The sequence below is a fragment of the Megascapheus bottae genome, chromosome 2, assembly GCF_031878675.1.
Source record: "Megascapheus bottae isolate mThoBot1 chromosome 2, mThoBot2.hap1, whole genome shotgun sequence".
Taxonomy (NCBI): domain Eukaryota; kingdom Metazoa; phylum Chordata; class Mammalia; order Rodentia; family Geomyidae; genus Megascapheus; species Megascapheus bottae.
The window spans coordinates 67,566,314-67,593,609 of record NC_143510.1 but is presented as its reverse complement, the minus strand read 5'-3'; the positions used below and the strand labels follow the sequence as shown (position 1 = coordinate 67,593,609).

The following is a 27,296-nucleotide window of genomic DNA, read 5'->3' as shown; positions in this document are numbered from 1 at the left end:
CAATGGTAGGGCACATGTAAAAATGGACAGGTCAATTAAATCTATCATAAGAAAGAGTTGTGTGGGGAGAGTAATAGTAAAGAATTAAACACTTCAAAAGAATCATTTTTGAAACAAAAGCCATATAACAAATGATTGTTGTCCTTAATGTACTATGGTATCCCTCATCTCCTTTGCTGTCCCTTGGGTATCTCATATTGTTACAGTATCTCACTTTGTTATCTGATATATTGAATTTATTTGTATTTGGTTATCTGAAACTTGATAGGGAAGGGGGGAAAACCAGTACGGGGAGTGGGTGGTGGGTGGGGGAGGGTAATGGGTACCAAGACACGTGAAAGGATATCAATGTATGTGAATAAATGCACCTTCTATCTGGCAAATATCATGTAACCCTTTTATTAATTACAATAAAAAATATATATATAAAAACTAAAGCACTGGAAAAAAAAGAATCATTTTTGGGGCTGGGAGTTTGGCCTAGTGGTAAGAGTGCTTGTCTAGCATGCACGAACACCTGGGTTCAATTCTTCGATAGCACACACATAGCAAAAAGCCGAAAGTGGTGCTGTGGCTCAAGTAGTAGAGCTCTAGCCTTGAGAAAAAAATCCCAAGGACATGCTCAGGCCCTAAGTTCAAGCCCCAGGACAGGCAAAAAATAAATAAAAAGAATCACTTTTATATTATATCTCCATCTGATACAATTAGACTGTAGATAATTATAATTTCCATAGGTTCACTGCTTGTAATTTTGTGCCTAATTTTTATAGAGCCAACTTTTAGTTGAGTTTAATTGAATCTCACTTGTTCATTGTCTTACAGGCATTTTCAATTTAGAAAGTTACTCTAGATATCTTTGTATTTTCTTCTCACAAGTTCATTTGCAAGTATCAAGAAAGTTATTTTATTTCAACTTTCTATGTGGGAAGAAAACTCAATTAGAATGTTTATTGAGCCACAACTATATGAAAAACAGACTGCAATGTAATCTTACACAGAAAGAAGATACAGAAGAAATATTTTCTACTATAAAGGAACTTCGCTTTAATGATATGACATTTGTGTCCTGGAAGTTTTATTTTGTGTATAAGGAAAAAACTATGCAAAATAAAGTATTAGAAGTAGATGCCAACACAAAGAATAGAGATGCTAAACTGTTTTTTTAAGGCAATCTAGTGAAGAGTAGTATAAATCCTGACACCAATAAACAGGAGAGACTGCAAAATTATTGCAAATATAAATTATTCCCAGTATGTTGATAATGGAGAAAAGTAAAATAAGCATGAGAAAATTTTAAGAATTACTAAGTCTAAATATCCAGTATATAGAAGGCTGAAAGGAAAATTTATAAAGCTAAGTATATTAGGAACATAAAAATAAATGAGAATGGAAAGGGTATCAATGTATGTGAATTAATGCACCTTCTATATGGCAAATATCATGTAACCCTTTTATTAATTACAATAAAAATATAAAAAAAATAAAAAGACAAAATTTGGCCTGTCAGAACCCCCCCCCCCACCTGGGGTTCCTATCTTTATCTATATTTCTGCTTTCTTGGGGCTTGAACTCAAGGCTTGGGTGCTGTCCCTGAGCTGCTTTTGACTCAAGGCTAGTACTCTACCACTTGAGCCCAGAGCCACTTCCAGGTCTTTCTGTTTTTTTATTTTTTATTTTTTATTGGAGATAAGAATCTTATAGACTTTCCTGTCTTGCAGCCCAGGCTGGCTTTGAACCACTGTCTACAAATCTCAGCCTTCTGAGTAGCTAGGATTGTATGAGGAGCCAACAGCACCCAGGTAGGTAAGGTCTTTGATAGATTTACATGACTGATTTTGAATAAGATGGATGGAACTGTACCATTTGGGGCATTAGAAATAATGAGAATGGAAAAATCCTAAAAGGTCAAATAAGCAAAATTAATTATTTCCCTGTTAGATTTCTTTTTTCATATCTGATTTTTGTCTTCATAATTTCTCTATATTGCACACTGAATGTCTCGAATTATCACAAATTCTTCTCTTTCCTTACCACTCATATATCTATGTATATTTATCTGCATAACTATGTACATATGTATATACATATTCATCTACTGATATATGTATGAGCCTATATAAATCTCCATATATTTGCTATTTCACAGACAGACTCCTTCAAACAAATTTTGGGGAGAAAAGCCACCTGAATTAGAATTAATTTTGGATTCCAAACTAAAACCTCCATGAATGGCAGTGACACAGAAATAAATTTAAAAACAAATCATAGAAAAACCGATCACGGGCTGGGAATTTGGCCTAGAGGTTAAAGTGCTTGCCTAGCATGCATGAAGACCCGGGTTCGATTCCTCGGTACCACATACATAGAAAAAAGCCAGAAGTGGTGCTGAGGCTCAAGTGGTAGAGCTCTAGCCTTGAGAAAGTCCAAGGACAGTGCTCAGGCCCTGAGCTCAAGCCCAGGACTGGCAAAAAAAAAAAAAAAAAAGAAAGAAAAACCGATCACAATTAGGGTTTATTTAGTCCAATTGTTTCCTTAGCCAGTTCTATGGATAGTTTAATGCCTATTTTTAGAGTTACTTCATTCAGAGTATTGCATTACACACCACTATATGCATTATCTAGCCAATCTTTACTGACATTCCACCTCTATGCAGTAAAGTCATGTTTTTACTTCCTATATCTGGAAATGGAAGCTTAGAAAATGATTGATAACAAGGTTCTATGATGCTTGTAGCATACGTAGAGCCTAGGGTAAGGTCTGTCTCGGATACCCTTGATTACCGAAAGTATCAAGCCCTATAAATGAAGAAGGTCTCTGATGCAATACAGGATTTAGAACGTGCCTTAGGGCAAAGCTGAACAGCATGAAGAAATTGTTTGGATTCAGTGAAGTAGATGTGTCCAAGGCTATTTCTCTTCTGAAAGAGTAAAACAAAATTGTTGCTAATTTAAAACAAAAGCTTTTCCTACAAGCTAACTTTTTTGGAAATCAGATTCTCATAAGCAAAAGGAGTCAGGGTATGAAGAGGGTTAAGAGGTGTCTGGGTCTTGCTGATTGGGAGTTATCAGCAACCCACTGAGTGAAGGGACACCATCCAAGCACTGCTTTCTGGATTATCACTAGAACAAGTGATTGTGCTACTGGATGCCTAGGGGATAGGTATGCTCAGAAAGTTCCTCAGAGGAAATCAGAAGTTTCTTTCTTCTAGCCCATTGAAGGTTATGGAGACTGCTAATCCACGTTTTCCTGACTGGTGAGGAAAAAAAAAAAACAGAAGAGTCTTGCTGGAGGAATCTCATAGGATTGAAGTCTCCATCCCTTCACCAATTTTAATGCATATCCTAAAAAATCAAGAATATTGAGAGAAGGAGTGCAGTGGACAGGGATGGGTGAGAATGTCAAGATGCAATGTGGTCTTCAACACCCTTGTAGAACTTCTTAAAGATACTAAGGCTGAAATCAACTATACATGCACATTGCACACATACATACATACATACATACATACATACATACATACATACATAGTTGTCATTTTGTTTGGTAACTTGCCAAAATATTAAATAGCTACATTAAAGGATGGCTTACTTTATTGATAGAAATTAAAAAGTAATTTGATCTATAGTGAAATAAATGAGCTAATTCTGGAGGAAATGATAAGTCAGGGAGGTGATGACGGATGGGCCATTAACAGAAACCTGTGGTCAAGGGTAACGTGCTTTATCTTCCCCCAGACCTCTTCTCAACTCCCCATTTACAGTACTTTAAGAAAGTCACATGTGCAAATCTTCAAACCCAGTTGGGGTCCCTTTCTCTTAATTTGTTTTATGGATATATTAACAATCTTTACAGAAAGATCTGTGCCCTGAACCTAGCATATTCTTTGAACCATGTTCTCGTACCCAAGATATGTACAATATCATCTTACTAATTCTTTTAAAAGGGGAAGTCATTGAGCATTTCTATCCCCAAATAGACTGAACCAAATTATTTTCAGGCCCATCAGAAGAATGTGATTTTTTTTTATTGGAAACCCAGCAAAGCTTGTTTTAAAGAGATTGAAGATGGCTACTTGCTCTGATTTATGTTTTCAAAATAATACTCAAAATAAAATGACTGAGTGGTAAGAGGACAACTTAAACCTACAGCCGTGCTAATGTTCTCTTTGAATTTTTGTAAAGAATCTTATTACAGCAGCCCTATCAGGGCTCAGTGCCCACCACTGCTGTGACTCAGGGTTTATAAAAAAAATAATGAGTGAGCTCAGAATTGTAAGGTTTTTTTTTTCTTAAATGCCCCAGAATGACAAAACTTCAGTGGAACAAAGGTGAGGAGATAAACTAATGACAACTACCACCAGTGGGAAAATTCACATATGCTTGCCTAAAAGAGGGCTTACTAAGTTGTAACACAGACATATATACTGTGGCAAAAAAACCCCAAATCCAACTAATAGTCTGTAGTTTTAAAGACATTTTAATTAGATTAATTTGGGGGTTAGATGTTATGCATGTGTAAGCTACGCTAAGTGGTGACATTGTTCCTATGGTAACAATCGCTCATAGTAACATGAAAAGATCTTAACAGGATTTGCTCTTAAGAATTCATTTTTGGAGTATCATCAGCAGAAAATCTGCAATACTTTACGTACCTAATTATCCATTTTTTTTGAAGGCAAGATTTCCTCAAAATCATGGTTGGGTAAGTTTTATAAGAAGACAATATAGGATTAGAAGTTGTGTTCTTATGTCTGCTTCTCATTTGACCAAAGACAACTCAGATCTAATCTCCTGCCCTGATATGAATGAGTCATAAGAGAATAGTTCTACTCTTCTCATTTCAGTTTTCTTTAAGCAAAAATGACAGTGCCTTAAGCATTCAGCAGCTGGGACAAACCTATTTTTTTTTTTATTTCAGAATGTTGGATCCTGGGCTTATACTCAGTCTATTCAGCAATAAGTGTCAGGAATCTGAAAAAAAATATTTTTTAAGTGATTAAAAGCAGTGACAATCATTGTTTACTGCAGCTAAAAAGACGAATGAAAGTTCCTACAAAATTGTAGTTGATTACAGTCTCTTATTTCTTCATATTTTAGTAATGCTTGCATTCAATTGATTAACATTTTTCCAGCTCAAGCATTTTTGCCAAATGGAAAAATTCTATTATTGTAAAGGACTATTTTCTGGCGTGTAGGATTAGTAAGAAGTCATATTGTTAATAAGGATTTATATATATTGCTAAGTATCTCATGATTGGTCTACATAGGAGTTTGCTTTTTCTTTACAAATTTTATTTCCCCCAGCCGGCTTATATTCAGCTCTATTTTCAGTCATTTTTAGAAAATGCACCTATTAAGTCTCTCCCGAAGGTAAATAATGTAAAAATTTAACTGTAACAATAAAAAGCCATAGCTTAACTTCTCAATACCATCTTGACAGTAACTTTAGAGCATTAGTAGAGAACCGTGAGATGCTTACCTGGCACCAGGGACCTCTGTCTTGGATGTCTGCACAGGAGTGCTATAATGTGAGTCTCCAGGTGCAAACGCTGGCTTGCACTGTCGGCACCTTAATCATTCAGCAATGATCCTGACATTTCCTAAGGAGCGTTCCTGAGACAGCAAGCCGGGCACAGCCACACAATACTACAGCACATTGCCCGGAACCCCATTTCTTTGCTGGCACTCAGCAATTCTGTTCATGCCTCACACAAGGCAGCCACTCGAGCACATTCAAGGGCATTCCCGAAGAAACAAAATGCTAATTCTGCATCTCAAACTGCTGCTAGCTAGACTGGGTCCTGACGCACTTTAAGAGCACCCTGAAGAAAGCAAGCCAAGTCACTGACATACACTCCTTAACCTCATGAATTCTGCATCTTAATGCACTGCGTTCTTAGGGCCCTAGGATGCTTCTTAGAAAATATGGGTTCTATAAGCCACGAAGAAGACACATCAGAGCATTAGCAGAAATAGATACCATATCCACACCCAAGTTGCTTATGTCAGTTAGAATACTTATGATTAGCATATTGTATTTGTTTTTCTTTCTAAAATAGATAATATCAGGTCCTCTATATCCACATAATCTTTGCTAATTTAGCTACTTTTACTCTTTCTTCCAGTTTTTCAATGATATCTCCTTTTGTCCTTTATAATGTCAGAGCAGCTTCAGTTAGTTTTATTTGTTTGGGAATATAAAAATGCAACATAATCTCACTATATAATATATTCCTTATGTTCTCCAAATTCCCTGGATAACCACAGTGTAATCAATAGAAGAAAGCAAAGTAGACTGTTTTAGTTAAACTACCTACTCTTGAATATTTATTATCACATATAATATTGTATGCACTTACAAAGCTATAAACTTCACAAATAGAAGAGATACAAATTATGCTCACATTTCCCAAGGGAGCTTATTTTTATAGAAATAAGGAATTCACATAGTGTCAACATATAGTAACATGTAAAAATCCCTTAGATCCAACTTAGAAATAAGATGAGACAAAGACTTAATGGAGGGTCCAATATATAGAATCTGATTAGATAAAGCTGGGAGGAAGGGGAGATGAAGATGAGCAAACATCATATGGAAGGGTGAAATAAATATTTGTTTCTGAATAAAAACAAGAAAGCACTTTGATATCTGCGAGGAAACAGATGGCATACATGCTTATTTCTGCAGATAAAAATAGTGACTGTTTTAACCAAACTTAATATACAAAGGCACAGGAAAAAATGTTGGTCTACATTTTTCTTGGTAAACACTTTACTTTCTGACACTCTACAGCTGACTGCCAGTTCATTCCGAGGTAGACAGATAGAGCTCAAGTTGGAGCAGTGATTAGAGTCTAGGTGATGATGTAATTTTTTTATTTTCTTTTTCTGAGACTGTCAGAGAAACCATAACAGTGGTGCTGGTAACAGATTAATATATAGACTTCACCCCCAAAGAGGAATGGAACTTCAGATTGTGAGGGTTACATTGCAAACAAGATGTGAAGAGGGAAGACATGGAACTTTTATTTCTCTGGGTATATCTTAATTCACTTAATATATTTTTTTCCAAGTCTTTCCATTCCATTATAAATAGTACATGCTTCTTTCTGGTGGATAAGTAGAGTTACATTAGATATATCTAACACATTTTCTTGATCCATTCATCCACTGAGGTACATCCTGTCTTGCCAATGGTAAATAATGCTGCAATGAACATGGTTGTACTGGTAGCCTTACTGTAGCCTTGTTTGTGTTCTATTGGAAAAATATCTAGGAGTGGAATTGCTGGGTCACAGGGTAGTTCTATGTTTAGATTTTTGAGGAACCACCACATTGCTTTTCAGAGTGGTTAAACAAGCTTATACACTGGGTGTCACACGAGCAGTGGTACACAAGATGACACTCAAGGTTTAGGTTGGGAAGGGTGGGGATTAACATTAATCACAGAGTATTTTATGCATAAAATGCTTTGTTGAAAGCAACTCCTTCCTTCTAAGGATACTAAAATATTTTTTCATATATTTTTATTGTAACTATTAGAAGGGTTACATTATATTAACCAGATAGAAGGTGCATTAACTCATATACATTGATACCCTTTCTCATGTCTTGGTCCCCATTTCCCTCCCCCCACTCCCACCCCTCATTTTGTTTTCCCTCTTCCCTATCCAATTTCAAATATTTTTTGAAAAAGTAAAGAAAGATAATATTTAATCACTGGTCCTCAGATTAGCAAATGTAAGTGTCAACTAGAAACTTGAATTACCAGCAATTTCTGGGGCCTACCTTCAAAGATAATACTATCAAATGCTTCCAGGCTTGAAGCTATTTTTTATAGACACTGGAATTACAAGGCACACATATGGTAAATAACAATTAGCCTCTGCTTCCTCTCTCAGATGAGAATGTACACCTTCTGGCATAAAGTTTGTAGAACTGATAGAACATGAAAAATATGTGCACATTGCCTTAAAAGGAGTATACAGATTATTTACCTGAGCTGTCTTGGGATATATTGGGTGACTGTTTTGAAAGATTATGGCATAGCACAAACCTATGTTTTTCAACTTGCAGGGCCTTCTCTAGATGAGGGATCTCCAGCAGCTGTGTGCCCCTCAGGAAACCCAGGGTGAAGAGGAAAGCCATATGTTGCCTATCTGCTCCTTCTGCAGGAAGCCACCATGCTTCCATTAACTTTGGCACATTCACTAAATAAATAAGGGATTTCCTGTCGGTTCATATCTTCTTTATGTGTCAATCCATCATCCACCTGAAATGGGACATGTATGGCAGGGCCAATGGAGGCAATTTTGTTTGTGAAATGTGGTACTTCAGAAATACTGACATCTACTTATTGTGTTCCATGGGTTGGACACTGTTCACTGTGTTGACTAGTGGTGGCACATTTCTTTCCCCTGGATAATCTGAGGAGGACACTGCATTCTGTTTAAAGAAGAGAAACAACAGAAACCAAGTAGCGCCAAACACTAATCTGATCTGTGATTTGTGGTTAGTAGAGGCCATTTCCATATTTTATGCTAGGTACAACATGTACACAAAGTACCACGAACATGTGCATTATGGCCTATAGATGTAAGTGTTTACATAATTCTGACTCCTCAGTCTAGCTTTTGAAGTCTGATCGAAAAGAAAAGAATTTATGGAGTACTCTATCATATTCATAAGTTTAAGAGGAGCCACAAGTTCATTTTGTACCTTCCAAAGTAGTCATTACAGAAACATGAATATCTATGAAATGTCTTCATCCAGAGAAATCATCATAGATGAGGAAATTGAAGCTGAGTACGGAAAGAAGCAATGCTAATCCGTGTCATTTGAACTGTACCAAGTTTCAGAACACCCTCATCACTAGACCTTTGCAACTCTATAGGCCCCCTATAACTATTATCTCAAGTTCAGCTTTTCTTCCTATCCTCAGTTTATACTTTAAACCTTTGGACTTAGAGCAGGAGGAAGAATGAGTCTATGTGCCACCTTAACTGAGAGGCTGAGAACTAAGCATATAGACAAATTGAATAATGTTTCTGATCAGTGGTGGAAAAATCTATGAAATGTGCTTGGGTAAACCTAGTAAAAGCAGTGCTTGGCTGAGCTGTAGTAAGTCAAATTAATTCCTTAAAAAATGAAGGAACATCTAGTCATATTGATAGTGCCTTTATTAAAAAGTCAGAGGTTTTGTGTATTATGGAATTTTAGATGGCTACTGATATTTAAAGGGTATAACACCTATGAATTTTTCTATTACCTTAAAATTTTTGCCTTATTTTATGCTCGCTGTACCCCTAGATGAAAGACTAGAAAAATGTACCAGACTGAAGAATATACAAAAATTCAAAAGAAGGAACTCATACTTGTTGAGAGCCTATTTGCAAGTGTATCAGACATTGTTGATATGTACAAAACTTATTTGTGTATTTCTATTTACTACTGTGGATGAATCATATTTTACAGATGAATATTTTACAGTAGGTTAAGTAATTCTTCCAAAGCTGTAGAACAAGAAGAGGAAGAAAATGGGTGTGAGAATGATTTGTTCATAAATATCAAGTAGACTGCTGGTTACTGTGAGTTATAGTGTTGCTGCATTTGGGAAACGTAAGTGAAATAGATTCCACAGCTTTATTGAACAGTAGTAAGGTTCATAACTGTCTAATAGATAGTAAAAATATAAATTTGATGCCTAGAACGTTCATGTCTAGTGATATCTTTCTTAAATAGTATGTGAAATTCTATTGCTTTCAGTTGTTTTCTTAAGTTCATAATACGGATTACTGGTTTTTGCTTTGAGCACTTCTTTTAGTGTAACTCAATTTTTATTTTTTCTGAGCCATGGGATAAGTTAAATATTTAAGTGTCAGAAAGTATCAGGGGTAAAGTATTTATCAATCAGTACGAGTGAAAGCTGTTTGGGTTAGATGCAAGACCACGGAAATCAATATTAATTATTTATGTGGCTGTCCTTGTCATGGTGAAATAAATATCTGTGAATGACGTGATGCTTAAATCAGTATGTGCCAGGGCCTGATAAAGGACATTAATATCTATGATCATATTTTTATGCATGATTGCTTGCTAGAGTGGATTAAATATCTGCTAACAACATGGCTGTAAAGAGATTTGTGCTGGGAAATATTGAGACAGAGAGAAAGAGAGGTGTCCATGGTTAATACAAAAGCAGTATCACACATGAAAAAAATCAATGCTGGATGTGGTCACCAATGATAACAAAGGATCATTATTAAAGTAAAAATATAAGGAAACAATTATAGAGTTATAGCTAAATTGAAGTTTCACTTGCCTAAAATTGAAGACTGTGAATTAACTGTTTATGAAATACAACCCAAAAAGTCTTTGGTGTATTTTTTCTGCTTTCTTTAACTTTCAGCATTTATAAAGCTATCTGGGTGGCAAAAGGGTATTAGGGTAAACTAACAATAGTTTTAGGAGACATGCATATTTGGTCTTGTAGGCAAGTTTTTTCACTGATAATTTATGATTGAGTAGAATTCTTTAATTTCTCTTGGCCCACATGGCTGATGTTTAATTGCATATAATGGTAAGTATTTTATGGGATGGTTATATTAATGAAATAATTGGTTTATGTATTATTTCCAAGTATAATGCTTGGATTTTATCAGTTTAGGAAATAAGATATCTTAAACCTGTTTACTGTTGATGTTTGTGGAAGCAAAGAAATTATATTTTGGAACAAATACCTAACAAATGGCTACTTACAACTAACTAACATGAAATGATGGAAAAAGCTTATAATTTTGCTAGGTAAGTAATAGTTTCAGAATTAAAACTCAAGAGGAAAATCAATTTTAATATGTAGAGGCAGGAAATATTTAAAATTGATCGGCTGCCACTGTAATGAAAAATATATGAAAGATGATTTTTTCTAAGTATGAGAGATTTATGTTTGTATAAAACTTCATTTAATAGATTTTTATTTTAGTTTAATGAAAGCAATAAATTATTGCTGCAAAATATTTAATAAAAATGCCTTGGTGAACAGTTTAGAAATGAACTACAGTAGTGCAGAATCTATTGTTATCAGCAGTTAAAATGTTACTTGCACAACAATGTTCATTGCAGCACTATTTACCATAGCAAAGATATGGAACCAACCCAAATGCCCCTCAGTAGATGAATGGATCAAGAATATATAATGGAATTCTATGCTGACATCAGAAAGAATGACATCGCCCCATCTGGAACAAAATGGAAAGACTTGGGAAAAATCATATTAAGTGAAGTAAGCCAGACCCAAAAGAACATAGGCTCAATGTTTTCCCCCATTTGTAATACTTAGTACACATCTAGGATTCTCCTAGCAGAGGATTACAATAGTGCAAAACCTATATTCATAAGGTCATACAGGATGAGACTAAAAGAAAGGATCTCTAGAACATAGAAAAAAGAGCTGTACTTTGTGTGATTGTTGTTTTTAATGTACAATGTTATTTTTCTTCTCTTTTTACCCTTGGGTTAATCTCATACTGTTACTGTATGTGACTTTGTCGTTTGGTATATTGTATATACATTTTTTTTATTTGAAATAGGAAAGGGAAGGGTGGAAAAAAAGATGATTGGGGTGGGGGGAGGGAAATGGGGAAAAACATGAGAAGGGTATCAATTTGTGAGAAGTGATTCACCTACTCTCTGGTGAATATAACTGCAACCACTCTATACATTGCAATAAAAAATGTAAAAATGTTCATATTGTAGCATTATATTTAGCTAGAAAGTACAGAAACATGATTAATGCAAAGATTTAAAAGTCTAGGTCTCTTTGAGGTTGGATATTGCTATTTTTATTTTTAATGCCAGTATTAGGTTTGAACTCAGGGCCTTGCACTCTTGCTTGGTTGTTTCACACAAGACTGGCAGTCTACCATTTGAACCACAGTTACTAATCTTTATGCGTTGCCCACTTCTTTGTAAAAACAAGATGATATTAGAATATTTCTGTGAAGCTGAGCCAAGCTCATATATTTAAAAGCAGTTTCTGGCTGTTACCAAGAGCTTATTAGACAGCAGCTGAGAGGATGTGTACTCTTCTAAAAAGGATGGCATATTTATTTTTATTAGAATGAGAAATTGTTATTTTCTGTCAGAGTTCAATAGAAGAATTCACTATGTATTCTAAACACAGATTTTTTTTTAGTTCAAGCTAAACCCTACCTATCTCCTTCCTTTGAGATACTTATGAAAACTTTTAGACAATGTTAGGACTAATTATCCTTTAGGGCTTAGATATAATAACATGAATCAGGATAAAAGCTTGTCCCTTTAATTTTCCAACTTCAGATAGCAAGAGATTTTAATTACTTATTTTAATTTCTTTTGCTAGGATACTATTTGTTCAGTAACTCAACCACCTGAAGAGGCAATGGAATTTCTCATTTCTTTCCATTTATGCCAAGGTTATGAGGCATCTTAGCATCCTAAAATGAAGACATGTAATTGGATAGGCTGGTGTTCGTAGGTATATTTTTTCTATAAATGGAAGGATGCTCATATCACCAACTGAAACTTTACACCCAGCACTTAGCCTCTTTTCTTTTCTTATCACAGCAGTAAATGTTGAATGATGAGTTACGAATGTCCAAATTTACTTTCAACATAGCTTGCAATTTCTCCATAGACTTTTTACTTCAGTGCATGGCTATTTTGAGAAGTATTTCAATAATGAATAAGTGAACCAAATCTATAATGGGAACAAGGTAATTAAATAATATTTCATAAGTGTCCTATGGTATCCCAAATCCTAGCTGGTTCCCTTTTTATGTTCCCAGATTTACAGGAGTAAAACTAACAAGTAATTGTGAATTTTCAAGGTGTTTACTACTTGCTTTGATGCATATGTGCATTGTGAAATAGCTACCATGATCAAGCTACTTAACCTAGCTGTCAGTTCACATAACTACGCTTAGTTTTTATGTTGAAAACATTCAAGATCTACTCTCATGTATCCAGCCTTTCTCTGACCATCTAGTATGATGCTAAATGAAAGAACCTCTAGGATATAAAAACAAAAGCCATATAATGAGTGATTGTTGTCCTTAATGTACTATGTTATCTCTCATCTCTTTTGCTGTCCTTTGGTTATCTCATATTGTTACAGTATCTCACTTTGTTTTCTGATATATTGGGTATATTTGTATTTGGTTATTTGAAGTTGGATAGGGAAGGTGGAAAATAAGATGAGGGTGGGGGTGGGGGGAGGGAAATGGGGACCAAGACATGAGAAAGGGTATAAATGTATGTGAATCAATGCACCTTCTATCTGGCAAATATAATGTAACCCTTCTATTAATTACAATAAAATATATGAAAAAAAAGATCTACTCTCAGCACATTTTAAGTGTACAATAGAATATTAAGAACTTCACATACCATTCTGTACATTAGATTCTCATATCTTGGTCATATTATAAGGAACATTTTTGTTTTTTCACCAATACCTCCCCATTTCTTTACCTCCCCAGTACCTGTTCACCATGATTCCACTGTCTGTAATATACTGAAAAGTTCTCATAGCACATAGTTCAGTGCTAAGTATGTAGTCTACACTCATTGGCTCCTATTGTTGATAAATTAGTATTTGAGAAAACCTTAAAACAGTGCCATATCTATAAAGAACACATTTAGAAAACCTTAGATGGAAGGGATGAATGAAATATATGACACATGTATATTAAGCTTGCCTTATGCAATTAAAGCATGCACATGTAAGATTAGGAAGAATTCTAATACTAGTAATGTCTTTGAAAGTTCAGTTTCTTACTTTCTAGAAGTCACAATCAAATCTCACTATGTACCAATCATCAGATTGTACTAAGATGTAAAATCCTCATCGTTAACCTGACATTTTCATTTAGCTTCTGCTGAATACCCAAGTCAATTCTTCCAACATTCAGACAAATGCTCCTCAGCATTTACCTTGTCATTTTGATGATGCTATACATTCCACAATCAAATAGAAATTGTCAGTCTTCCTTTCCTTGCGTGGCAATTCAAAAATGCTTTTGTAGGTCTGAATTACTCAGATTGATTGAGGAAAATGATTTATTATTGTTTTATTCATGTTTCCAGATTTCTCAGGCAAGGGAAGCTATAATTATTCAGTTAGTATATACGGAATGTTGTTTTAAAACTTTCACTCTGAAAGTGGAGGTGGATTTGGGTCTGACACTATAATACAAGAGGAGCAGTGAATGAAATTTGAGATAATTTACTGAGTCACAATGAAATCAGAAAGTGGATTTTTATTGGGAAGAGTGCTAAAAAATTGCCAGCAAGACTGGCATTTCTAGATTCAAGAAATATAGATAATCTCAGATTTATGAATCTTTTAATATATAAGAGTAACTGATTACCAAATACATAATTCTAGTGGGGCTTCTCTCCTGAATCCTCACTGGCTTATTGGTGATTTATATCAACTATCCTGCTGTTTGTTCAAATTCTAATTTTAAAGAATTGTGCCAAGATATGGAAATAAGTTTTTCTTTGTGGTTGTTGTCTTTAATATAATATGTGAAGATATTTTTTCTTTCATTTTCCCCCTATAGTTTATCCCCTATTGTCACGGTATTTGATTTTGGTACTCTGTGTGTTGTATACACATTTATCTGAATTAGGGAAAGGAAGGGGAACAATAAAGTGGTGAGACAAAGGACAAAGGGAGAACCAATTCAACAGCAATATTTACAAGATAATATGTTGGAGGGAAGGGAAAGTGGGAGAAAAACCAGGGAGGGGTAATGTTTGACCACAAATGTACTCACTATCTTATGTATTTAACTGTAACTACTCTGTATATCACCTTGACAATAAAATTAAATTTAAAAAAGAAATAAATTTATCTTATTTGTCATAAGAATTATGCTCATAAATTTTCCTCCCAAATTTGCTACCATATCAGACTTTTACTATTTTATGATAATTAAGAAGTGAGTGTAGTTAAAAAGTGAGTGTAGTTACTTTGAACAAGCCATTGAGTTCAGTATTTCTATATGAATAGCGTTATATATATATCCAAATAATTTTCTATGATACTTGGTCCCACCCAAGTTTAGACCTTTCATCTCATTCTTGCTAGTAGCATAGACCACATAATGAAACCATAATTAACAATTTCTAATAGGAATAAGTTATTCAGATCAACCATACTCCAAATTATAGCAGTATTTTAATACAAGAATTAAAGGGAACAAAATAAGAAAAAAATATTATCTATGTACCTGTAGTACACACCTGTAATCCTAGCTATTCAGGAAGTTGAGATCTGAGGATCCTTCTGTGAAGCTATCTTATGAAACTCTTATCGTCAATTAATCCTCAAAAAGCCAGTAGTTGAGCTGTAGCTTAAGTGGGAGAATGCTAGCTTTGAGCACAGAAGTTCAGGGCCAGTGCCCAGATCCTGAGTTCTAACCCCAAGATTGGCACCAAAAATAAAGTTATTATAACTCTAGATATCTATACATATATTCTAACTGGTGTGTCACATTTCTGCTATATAAATTTGGTATTTCAAAGTGTTTTGTTGCTTTTTTTACTCTCCAGATTAAAAACAGTCCAAGGAATTATTTTACACTACTGGGTTTATTTTAGAAATTGAACTGTATGGCATTTGCAGCTTGTAAGGTCAATGAATACATAAGTCAAGTTACTGTAAGTCTTGTATGTGTGTTAGCATTTAGCCTATTACATTTGAATGTACATGCTCTTTCGCTACAGTTTATAGGCTAGTAACATTCAGATGAAAACTACTCAAGCATTTTGTATCTCCCCAATTTTGTTTGTAGAATGACACTATTGACTAGAACATACTTTGAATAAAAGGAAGGACTGAGAAGGAAGAATGGAAGGAAGGAAGGTCAGAGCTTTGGGACAAAATGAAAGAATATCCAGATAATTAAGGACTGAAAGATCCTAGAGAGTATATCCACTCCATAGATGTGAAAATTGAGGACCAGAGAGAAGATCAACAATTAAGTTTCCGAGATCTGCACAAGGTTGTAGTGTATGTACTTCATGGCAGCTGTGTACCACAGGCCATCCAAGGACTATGGTCTAGTGCCCTTTCTCAAACTCAACTGTATTGTTTATCATTTTTTGCAATGATTACTTGGTTTGTCTTTGACCTATAAATGCATTTTAAGTATAGTGAAGGATCTGGGATTTTGCACTGTAGGTCAACTAACAAATGAGCCTGCTATAAATTCCTGCATGCTAGTAGAATACCTGAGACTCCTGGGGCAAAAGCCAGAATTTATCTTTCATGACATACAAGCACATGAGCTTTGTATTTGTTCAAGACTATCTTGACACCTGAAGTCCTGTGTTAATACAGCATTGGCCACAACTGGAAAATCATAAGCTTAGAAAGACTGTTTTTTTTGTAATGAAATGCAAACAAATCAACCTAGCCTTTGTCACAGATCTCTAGCTTGCTAACTGCATGATATACACACATTCTTATGAAAACATAATCTGGAATCAAGGTAATTGGTTCCTGGATTCTCATTCAACCTAGGAAGGTACTGAGAAGTGATTTTTGGAAAGTTAAGACTATGAAAAAGAGTTTATTGCCCCTGGGAAGAATGTTCTAGTGAACATGAACAGGAGATGGGGAAGAGGCTCTTTTCTTTCCTTTGTTTTCCCTTTGGTTTATCCCATGTTGTTACCATATTTGATTTTGGTACCCTATGTCCTGTATATATGTTTATCTGATTTGGGGAACAGAAGAGGAACAACAAATGGTGAAACAAAGGACAAAGAGTGAACCAGTGCAGTGATGCTCACAAGACAATATGTTGGAAATGAACTATATAAATTGGAGGAAGTTGGGGGGCAAGAAAAGTGGGAGAAAAACAAAGGAGGGGGCAACAATGTTCTATAGCAAGTGTACACATTACTTTACCTATGTAACTGTAACCCCTCTGTATATCACCTTGACAATAGTTACATTTAAATTTTTTAAATTAAAAAAGAAATTACACAGATGTAACAAATGCTACTTGTCTATTTCTAGTAGAAAGTAAGCCCAGATTAATTACTGAGCTTTCATTATGTTGATTTAAATAAGAAACTTTAGGGTCACATGTACATTGTACAAGGCTATAAATACAGTGCTTAGAGATGTCATTGGTAGAACTACAACAGTGTTCTGGTGGGCGATGACAGGAAAGCACCAAAACAGAGCAGCGTAAAATTGTATTTAAATAGTGTGAGAGCCAATTCAAAAGTTAAAAGACAATTGTAATGGATTCGGTCAAAGATTCTTAGTGATGTGGTGAAAGAGTTGCTGCTTCTGTATTTCTCTCTTGAGTTTTTCTTTATATCTGCTCAGTCAGTAATCCATGCCACTTATCATATTGCAGATCTGAAAATAATTCTTACCTACACCATTTGAGGTGTTCAAGTAGACACCTTGCATGAGTTCATTTGACACTGAATATCAAATAGGCTCCTTTACAGGACTTGTATAAGTGAAAATTCTGTCATCTTATTAAAACATTTTCAATAGTATGTGTGTACAGAAATTACTCATATATTTTATGTAATATAGATGGTGTAATAAAGATGTTTATTTTTTTAGAAGATTTTTAGTTTTACTCCTCTGATATTTAATCAGGGCTTTATCCCTGTAGATAACAGTCATTAATATTCATCCATTTAATAATCACTGACTGGTCATTAAAATATCAGTCATAACCATCCTCTAAGCCATACAGCCATGAACATCCTTGGTTTAATGGTGCATACAATCTAATGAAGCGTGAGAATGATACTAAACAAACAGATGTTACATGATGACTTTGCTGTTAAAAAAAAAGAGAGAGAGAGAGAGAGTGCTGATGAGGAGGGGAGGGAGGCAGGCAGGAAAGGTCCTTTGAGTAAGGAAGGCTTTGTGCACACAGGAAGGAACTCAGAAACTGTGTCCTAGGAAGAGTACTATCCCTGCTTAGAAGCATGACCTATCTATTAACAAAGCACTTACTGCCATTGGTACAGTTGGAAGAACTTTTTAGTTTTGCATGAATAGTGAAGTCAATAGTTACTTTCCTTTCCCTGTAAATGTTGCATCGCCATGTTGATAGATTACATCTCATCAGAACGCACCTGAGCCAAGTATTCATATGGCAAGGCAAAAGTTTGTGTTTAAAAAAAAAATCACACAGGGGCGGTGAATCAAGAAAAATCTTTGAACATATCTATCACCTCATCTCTTAATTATTTTCTCCTCTCCCACCTTTTTTGGCCTGGCATAAGTTCCTTTTATTTATTTATTTATTTAGCCTTTGACTTCATTTAAAATGAAGCCTGTCCTTTACTTTTATTCAGATTATTCCATTGCTATGTTTATATCTTCTCAAACCATCATGGAGAACTATAACACACAAAGAAAGACAGAGAGGGCGGGGGGGGGGAGATAGCACGAATCTGTGTAATTATCGACTAGGAAATAACTTTTAAAAGCATCCCTGTTTATTTGTTTCAGATTTATCAGGAATCACTAATTTGAGCTCATAATGTTCTAACACCAAAAAATGGAAAATTAAACCTTTAGACACCTGCTGGTAATTAAGGAAATGTAAAATGCTTCTGTTTTATTTTAACCAGAGGGAGAGAAAATATAGTAAAATTAAATGCACAAAACTAGTGTTTTCATGCAGTAAAATTACTAAATTGTAGGTAAGGAAAATGTTGTTATTACAATAATGAACTTCTGTGAATAAGAATGTAGACATGAGGAAGGAATTCAATTTCTATTCAGTTTCTATGAACCTGTTTCCTATCTAGAGTGAAAATGATGTTAGTATCTATAGGACCAAATAAATTGAACAGTAGGTGTACGTTTTTTAAATATAGTTACCTATTAGATTTTCTCTAGAATTTCCTTCCTAGCATTCTGCAGTGGTAGCTAAACAACCCAGAAATCAATTCTACAAGAACTCACACTTGTTTAATATTCTCTAATACTATACTAAACACAAACAAATGCAAGAACTGTAAACTTAGATAGAGGCCTATAATAGAATGTGGTGGGGGGGTAGAGGCTAAAGGACTGACCTATAAATGAGGATGGCAAGGATGAGATTCACACTATGACATGTTTTTATTTAGATGAAAGCTGTAGGTAGATTTTTTTTTAGCAATGCCCTGGTTTCTGTCTTGGCTGGTGCTCCAGCCTGCTAGATACCTGAGTAGGAAGCAAAACATTGAAAAGATATTGTAATTTTCCTATCATAGCTGGATTACATACATATGTTCTGTGAGTAGCTATAGGATTTGTCTCTGTAAGAAAAGGACCATTACTCTCTTGAAAAATCAGGGTCTCCTCTCATAATTCTTCAGTGTCTATGAAACTAGTTTTTCAAATGATGGATATTAATAAAATGATGGATATTAATAATGGCCTTACTCAGGGGGTAATATCATTTGTTAAAAACAGCAAAGCAAGTCAGATTAATAGTTTTGCACCTTGAAAGTTTAGGCAATATGGGGAAGAAAAATGCCAACATTTTCAATAAATTGAGATTTTTATTATTTACTAAATGGAAGCAAAGCATCATGTTAATAATCATCATGCTTCAAATATCTCTCCTCAGACCTCCCGAGATTCAATTTAAAATGCAACAAAATGAATAAACTCATATATGTGGGACAAGAAAAAATTTGCTTTACTAATCACATTAGATATATTCAATTAAAAAGTCTCCTCTACTAACCAGTTATGTGATGTAAAGGACTCAAAGTGGACATGTTAGAGCTACATCATCATTAAAACCTTGTCTGGAAACATGGTAGAATGCGTTCACTTCAAAAAGTGCTAAAAGCAATAACAAGAGGAGAACATTTCCACTAAGACATATGATGAAATCCAGCTGTTCGGAGTTCTCCTTTACCAGCTAAAGGAAACGCTTATAATCTTTATGGATATTCAGCTATCACGTGAGTATTAAGAACTTGAATTACATTTTATGTTGCATATTATTTATATTTTGGCAGGTCCCTGATACCTTAGCAAATATAAAGCTTGATTTCTTCATATAAGGTTTATTAACAACACAACTTGGGCTTTGGAATTTTTGTGTTGAGCATACCTCTTTTCTTGTTTGCGTTCAAATAGCACTTCAAATGTTTTAGTAAGGAAGATGAGCAGACTTACTGTTGGTTTGTAGATACTAGACTAGCCTTCTACCTAGCTGTGAGGGATTGACACAGCAACAGGGGTCAACACAGGGAGGGAGAATGATGGTGTGATGAAAACATCCTGAGTTGCAATAGAATGAAAGGGCAAAATTGCATGCTTCACTACCAAGGCTCTGCTTTTGGAATCAGCAAGAAAGTGGCCATGGATACTTTTTGAGATGCATTTGATGTCACTGAGAACTTTCCCTGCATTGGATTCAAGATTGGATGCGGCAAAAATCCAATAGACAATAAAAACTTTCACTTTGACTGAAGACTGTCTTAATATAAGAACTGATAACTGTTTACTTGTGTGGATAAAAACCAGTTATATACAGGAATGTCTGGGAAGGAAGAGGCTTTCAGTGTGGATCTTCAGAGCTAAACTCAATTGCCACATCTGGGAGTCATGAAAGAAAAAGAATGGTATAAATGAAGGAAATTGGATGCCTTACAACTGGGATATGATTTTACCAGAAGAGAAGAAAAGAGGAAAAGAGGAACAGAGGTTAATAATAATTTCAAAGAAAAGCAGCAGATCCTAACCATAAAGCATAAACACATACACATGCACATATGTATATATATATTTACACATGTATAATTTATAGATGTGCATGTATACATATGCACACACAATTCATTATTTGCAGTTCATATGTATAGAGAAAGAAATGAGAAAACGTCTTAGAAGATATGGTACAGAAGTGTATGGCATGCAGGTTCTGTTTCATCTCCATTCCTATTTTTTAATAACTTACTGACTACAAGTAGGAAATGCTGTTAACTAGAAATTCAAGACATCCTAAAGAAACATAGACTCCATGGTTTCCCTCATTTGTAATAATTAGTATATGTCTATGATAGTCCTAGAAGAGGATCACAATAGTGCAAATCGCTATGTAAATAGCTATATAAAATGATGCTAATCAAAATGAAGTTCAAGACATGGAAACAAGAGATTTTTCTTTGTTATTGTTATTTTTAATTTGTTATGTTAAGTTGCTTCTTTCCCCCCCCCCCCATCCCTTGTTGTCCCTGTATTTGATTTTGGTATCTTATGTCTTGTATATACGTTTATCTGAATTAGGGAAGGGCAGAGGAACGACAAAATGGTGAGACAAAGGACAGAGGGTTAACCAATGCAACAGCGATACTCACAAGACAACATATTAGAAATGAACTTTACAACTTGGGGAGGTAGGAGGAGAAAGTGGGTGAAAAACAATAGAGGGGGATATAAATGTTTGACAAGAAATGTACTCAGTACCTGACGTAACTGTAATCCCTCTCTATATCACCTTGACAATAAAATAAAATTAAAAAATTCTGAACAGCTAAAAACAAGTGAAATTCACAACATGCAAACCCATGAAACTGTGTGAAGTAGTGCTTCCTTTTAAAATCTGCAGTTCATACATTACAATTATGTATAAAGAAATAACTTCTGAATTGACTGGGCTCACACATCTCATAAGAACATTCTGACTTCAGTAATGGTTTTTCTTCCTCAAGCACAGGTCCATTTGCTTGTGTAGAGACAGTTCCCATAAGCAATGGAATAGATAGGGAGTTGGGGAGTACAATTCTTGCTTCTGGGAGGGCTTCTGGGTGCAAACGTTAAGCTTGATTGGCTGGCCCAGTCTTTTGTATCCTGTCGTTCCACAGCAAGTCTTTAAGAGGCAGCTGGGATCTTCAGTACATCTGGCTATATTTGGGATTAAGAAAAGAAGAAGGGAGATGATATTTTTCCCATCTGTGCCCTGGAGGATGCCTAATTAGCTTCTGTCCTTTCTCAAGGGGAGAATAAAGCTATTTAAGTAATTTAGCTTAGGAAAAAAAAACAACAACTTATGAATTAATTTAGGAAGCAAAGAAATCTTGCACAATGATTTCAAGTGTTTCTCTTTGTTTCTCTAAATCCAGGGTTTTAAAGTTTATTTGCAAGCATGTTTCTGTTCACTAGGCTCTCACATCAACAATGTCAAGCTGACTCTACAGAGACTTCGTTAATAACTTCCTATACATCAACCCTATATGAAATCTCTACAGATTGGGTCAGAAAAAAAGGATAATCACGGAATCAGTGTGAAGAGGAATCAGGCTGGAAAAGTAACGTGTAAAGACTGCCTAGTCTGAAAATGATATGATAGCTAACAAAAAGTTATGTCTGAAGAAAAACACAATCATATTATAAGAAATAAACACAAGATGTTGATGTTTCTGGAGGGCAAAGCTTGGAACCAAAGGTTGAAGAAATTTGAGGTTTCTAGAACACATAGAGCAGATCAAAGAATGCTTTTTATAGATAGTTTGACATGTTTTCTACACAGTGGTTGCAGTTTTAGAAAAAAGAGAATGGCATATGCATAGACATTTATATAGACCTTTCTAAAAAGCAGTATAGGCATTGAAGGGATTAAGATTAAAAGCAGAAGAACCCCGTAAGAAATTAGAGAAGAGATCACAAATGAAATATACTAAATAGACAATAGTGTGGGTGGAATGCAACAGACCACATCTTGTAGTTGCACTTGGCTAACAGTGAGGAAGTAAAATGTGGAAGAGGATATTAGGGTAGAAGAAAAAAAGAAATGACTTGCCTCGTCCTACTTCAGTTTAATGGAAGCTAACATTAATGGAAGAATATAGAACACAGAGTAGAAAATAAAATGGGGAATTCAAAGGTGGATGTCTGAAGTTGAAGTATCTAGGGAAAAGGAAATGAAGATATTTAATAGGTTTTTGGATATGGATTTGGGGGTTAAGAGAAAAGTAACAATGGAAATTAATGGACTACAAGCAAGCAAAGTACAAAAGCAGTGATGAAAACCAAGTAAAGAAATTAGATTGGGCTGGGAGTTTGGCCTAGTGGCAGAGTGCCTGCCTAGCATTCACGAAGACCCAGCTTTGGTTCCTTGGTACCATATACATAGATAAAAGCTGGACGTGGTGCTGAGGCTCAAGTGTAGAGCTCTAGCCTTGAGAAAATCCAAGGACAGTGCTCAGGTCAAGCCCAAGACTGGCAAAAAAAATCACTCTGAGTTAATGTAACAGAAAAACAGTGCTCATTGTTTCAAGACATGTTCTCACTGCCTTATGTTAACTGTAACTCCATCTCAATATAAACTTTATAATAAAATATAAATTTAAAAACCAAAAAGACATTTTGAATACTTGTTTGTTAAACACATCATTTGAAATATGATGTAAAAACCAATGTTAGTAAATTCTTTAATGAAAAAAACAAAAAGACAGAAGCCTGTGAAGTACAGCACTGAAAAAGCTTGGAAAGCATGCTTAGTTTGGGCCTTAATATTTCTGAAGCTTAGATAACAATGACTTTACCTGTGTTGTGGAACTTGGGAGAGATAACCCATGTTCCAGGTTGGGCTCTACATTTTCATTCATTAATTATTCCTTTTCCTTCCCTCATAAATTTTCATATTCTTGCTGTCTTATTTGCATCGGTTAAAAACCGTAAATTTACTGAGGCTTCTCAGGAAGTTGAGACCCAGAGAATTACAGCTCAAAGCCAGCCTGGTCAGAAAAGTCTGAGACTCCATTTCTAAGGAACCACCAAAAAGCCTTGAAGAGTGGCTCAAGTGAAGAGTAAGCCATGATTAAGAAAGCTGAGCAAGAGTTTAAGTTCCAGAATTGGCACACACATATACATGCAAAAAAATGTAAACTTGGGCTGGGCATTTGGCCTGGTGGTAAGAGTACTTGTCTAATTTACCCAAATGTCCAGAAACAAGTACATACTAAAGCCACTAGCACAATGATATTCATTGCAGCATTATTTACCATAGCTAAGATATGGAACCAACCCAGATGCCCCTCAGTAGATTACTGGATCAACAAGATGTGGTTCTTATCCAAAATGGAATTCTATGCTGCTGTCAGAAAGAATGACATTGCCCCATTTGGATGGAAATGGGAAGATTTGAGAAAGATCATATTAACTGAAGTAAGCCAGACCCAAAAGAACATAGGATCGATGCTTTCCCTCATTTGTAATAATTAGTACACATCTGGGACTCTCTTAGCAGAGAATTATAATAGCACAAAACCTAGGTACATAAGGTCATATAGGATGAGACTAAATGAAAGAAAAGTCTTAAGATATGGAAACAAGAGCTCTATCTTGTGTGATTGTTGTTCTTAATGTACTATGTTATTTCTCTTCTCTTTTGTTGCCCTTGGGTTAATCTCATATTTTACTGTATCTGACTTTATTACCTGGTATGTTTATATATGTTTGTTTCTTTGAAATAGGAAAGGGAAAGGGGAAAACAACATGATTGGGAGGGGGGGTGGTAATGCACCTACTACCTGACAAATGTAACTTTAACTCCGCTATACATTATCCCGACAATGAATATAAAAAACAACAAAAAAATAGTGCTTGCCTAGCTGCAGAAAGCCTGGGTTTGATTCCTTGGTACCACATACCTATAAAAATCTAGAAGTGGTACTGTGGCTCAAGTGGCAAAGCTCTAGTCTTAAGCAAAAGTGTCCAAGGAAAGTGCCCTAGGCCCTGAGTTCAAGCTTCAGAACTGGAAAAAATGGTAAACTTGACAACCATCATTTTAAACAGGAACAGAGAGCATACCATTAATCTATACTTAATACAGCATAAAATTATATGTAGAATTCAATGAAAAGGCTTGTGTATTTGTGATACATGGAAAACTTTTGAATGAGAAGTTGGAAATTTATTTGACCTTATGATCATATACAATTTAGATTTTGATAAATGAAACCAGTAGACTGTTACACGTGCATTTATAGAAATTTTTGCCTCGCATCTAAGTAACAGGCCTAGCTGGAAACTGCCAATGACTAACCAATAGTTCACAAATACAATGTTAAATTAAAAAATGAATTTATTCTAATGTACCACTTGTAAGCATAAAACAAAAGGACAAATGTTAATGTGATTAAAAAATAAAGGGTTTTGTTGAATACTGGGCTAGATTTTCTCTATAAAGATAAGGCTGTTTGGTGGCATCAGGAAAAATGAAAGAGAGAAGAGCCCAGGAAGCAAAGATGGAGGGAAGATTCTCTACTGACCATGCTAAAGACTTTCTAGCCATGGTGTCTCCCCAACACCAATTTACTTGGTCTTTACATCTCTGTTGATGGTGGTCCTTTGTGACAAATTTCTGCTAAACATTTATGTTTAGCCTACCAACTCTGAAAGAAGATTGAAGCAATTGCTTTAAGCATTATTGTCTTTAAAGCCAATACCAGCCTTTATAATAGTCACCACTAAGTAATGTCATAATTATAGCCAATTAGTATATGCAATGATTGGCTTGAAAAATCTTCTGTGAACCCATATCTTTTCCCTTATATTTCCTTTAGTCTAGATTAGAGCCAGATGTGTGCTACAGACAGGTGAGATCTCTGCAGCTTTTTTTTTTTAGAATAGGCCTTGTGCAGAAGCCAAGGTCTGCCTGGCCCAAAGCTGCTGCTGCAGACAGAGAATGGAGCGAGTCTATGCTCACATGTGGAAGCTTTTTGCTGGATACAAGTTTCCTCTCCAAGAGTGATGGTGTGGAACTGCAGTCAGCAGTCATTCACTGTGGAGTTGGTTGCTCCTTCTGAAATTGAAATAAATTAGCTGAGGGAACGTGCAGAACAGCAGTTGGTGAATTTAACACGGAGCACCGTGGGCCCACATGGATAATGCCTGCATTATATTAAGGCGGAGAAATGCAAAGGGAAAAGCCACTTAAGAATATTGTATTTCTCAATACGTATCAAGGCACCAAAATGTAAACAGACCTTTTAGATGGTAATTGTAGTGAAACTGAGTGAAGAGGGAATTGAATTAACCTATGAATGATTTTTATTGGGACCTCCATCTCTTACTAATTTGTCTTTAATATTGTGGGTAGATTAATCTCTCCAATAACAGGACATTCATGAAGCAACTTCTGAGCTCTGGTTTATCCTTAGTTCAGAAAGAAAAGGTTTGAAAGCCTTCTGTCTCATTTATCTTTATCATCCACCAATCTCTATACCACTGCTTCACCATTTGAAGGGCTCTTTCTGGATTTCAGAGGAGTCCACATAAATTCTGGACTACTCAGTGCACTGGAAGGGTAGAAGAATAATTTTCCCACCCGATCTTGTGGAAGTGGAATTTAGATTCCAGTTCATTCTTGAGCTATAAAGGTGAATGAGATCACGTTTTAATAAACAGAAATTATGCATAAAGTGACTGTAGCATTTGTTGGGATTCCAAACAGGCCATGAGAAATGGTTTGCTGGTTAGAGAACAGTATGGGAAGAGCCGCTATTCTAAAATAGTAGAAGGCAAAGGTAAAGTTTTAAGGGTTAGAGTGTTGACTTTTGACACAGAAATCCTTGATTTAAATCATTATTTAGGGTTTCAGTGTGGAGCATGCCCTATTAATAACTGAGAATTTCCTATTTATAAACGGAGACACAAAGAAATGGGTCTTTTTTCCTATTGATTTCTGTGTGAATCCAGCCAGTCCTAGTGATCATGCAATCTCATTGCTGCCATTGGGCCTCCATTCTTGGGCACATCTTGTGGGCATACTACTACTAACAACAACAATAATCATGACTATAAATATGGACTGAGGGTCCATTTGTTTCACTGTTTTCATAACTTATCTCAAAGTTATTATAACCCATTAGGAAGAAAAGAGTATTGCCATTGCAATGGAAGAAGACTTGATATTCAGTGAGGGTAAATGATACTTTTAAGGTCACCAAACTTATCAGCAATAGAATCAGGTGTCAAACATAGACACAATTTCAATCTCCACAGGTTTTTTCCTCACTCCAAACCATTCTATAGACACAAGGATTATATACTCTACTATGGACAAGTGTTAGGGACAGATGGGGTCGATTTAACATTCAGCCCTCTTACCTGTGACTCTCTGCAACTACCTGATCAAACAGCAGAAGGACATTCTTCTAACAGGCATGGCACTATCGCTCCACTATAGATTATATTACAGATACTAGGGAACACAGGAAAAACTTATGTTCTGGATGACTATACACCTGAAGGGAGCC

At 35.4% G+C, this 27,296-nt stretch overlaps 1 protein-coding gene across 4 annotated transcripts in view; it reads right to left on the bottom strand.

The window, feature by feature from the left end:
• The window catches only part of Syt1 (synaptotagmin 1), a 374,220-nt gene that overhangs the window by 242,998 nt on the left and 103,926 nt on the right, over window positions 1-27,296 (bottom strand). Inside the window, exon 1 of one of the 4 annotated variants that reach the window (XM_090328297.1) lies at window positions 5,479-5,725. The exons of the other annotated variants lie outside the window; for them this stretch is intronic. The gene's annotated coding sequence lies outside the window, so the exon portion shown is untranslated. Of the gene's footprint in view, window positions 1-5,478; window positions 5,726-27,296 lie in introns of those variants that run through there. 4 annotated transcript variants of the gene reach the window in all.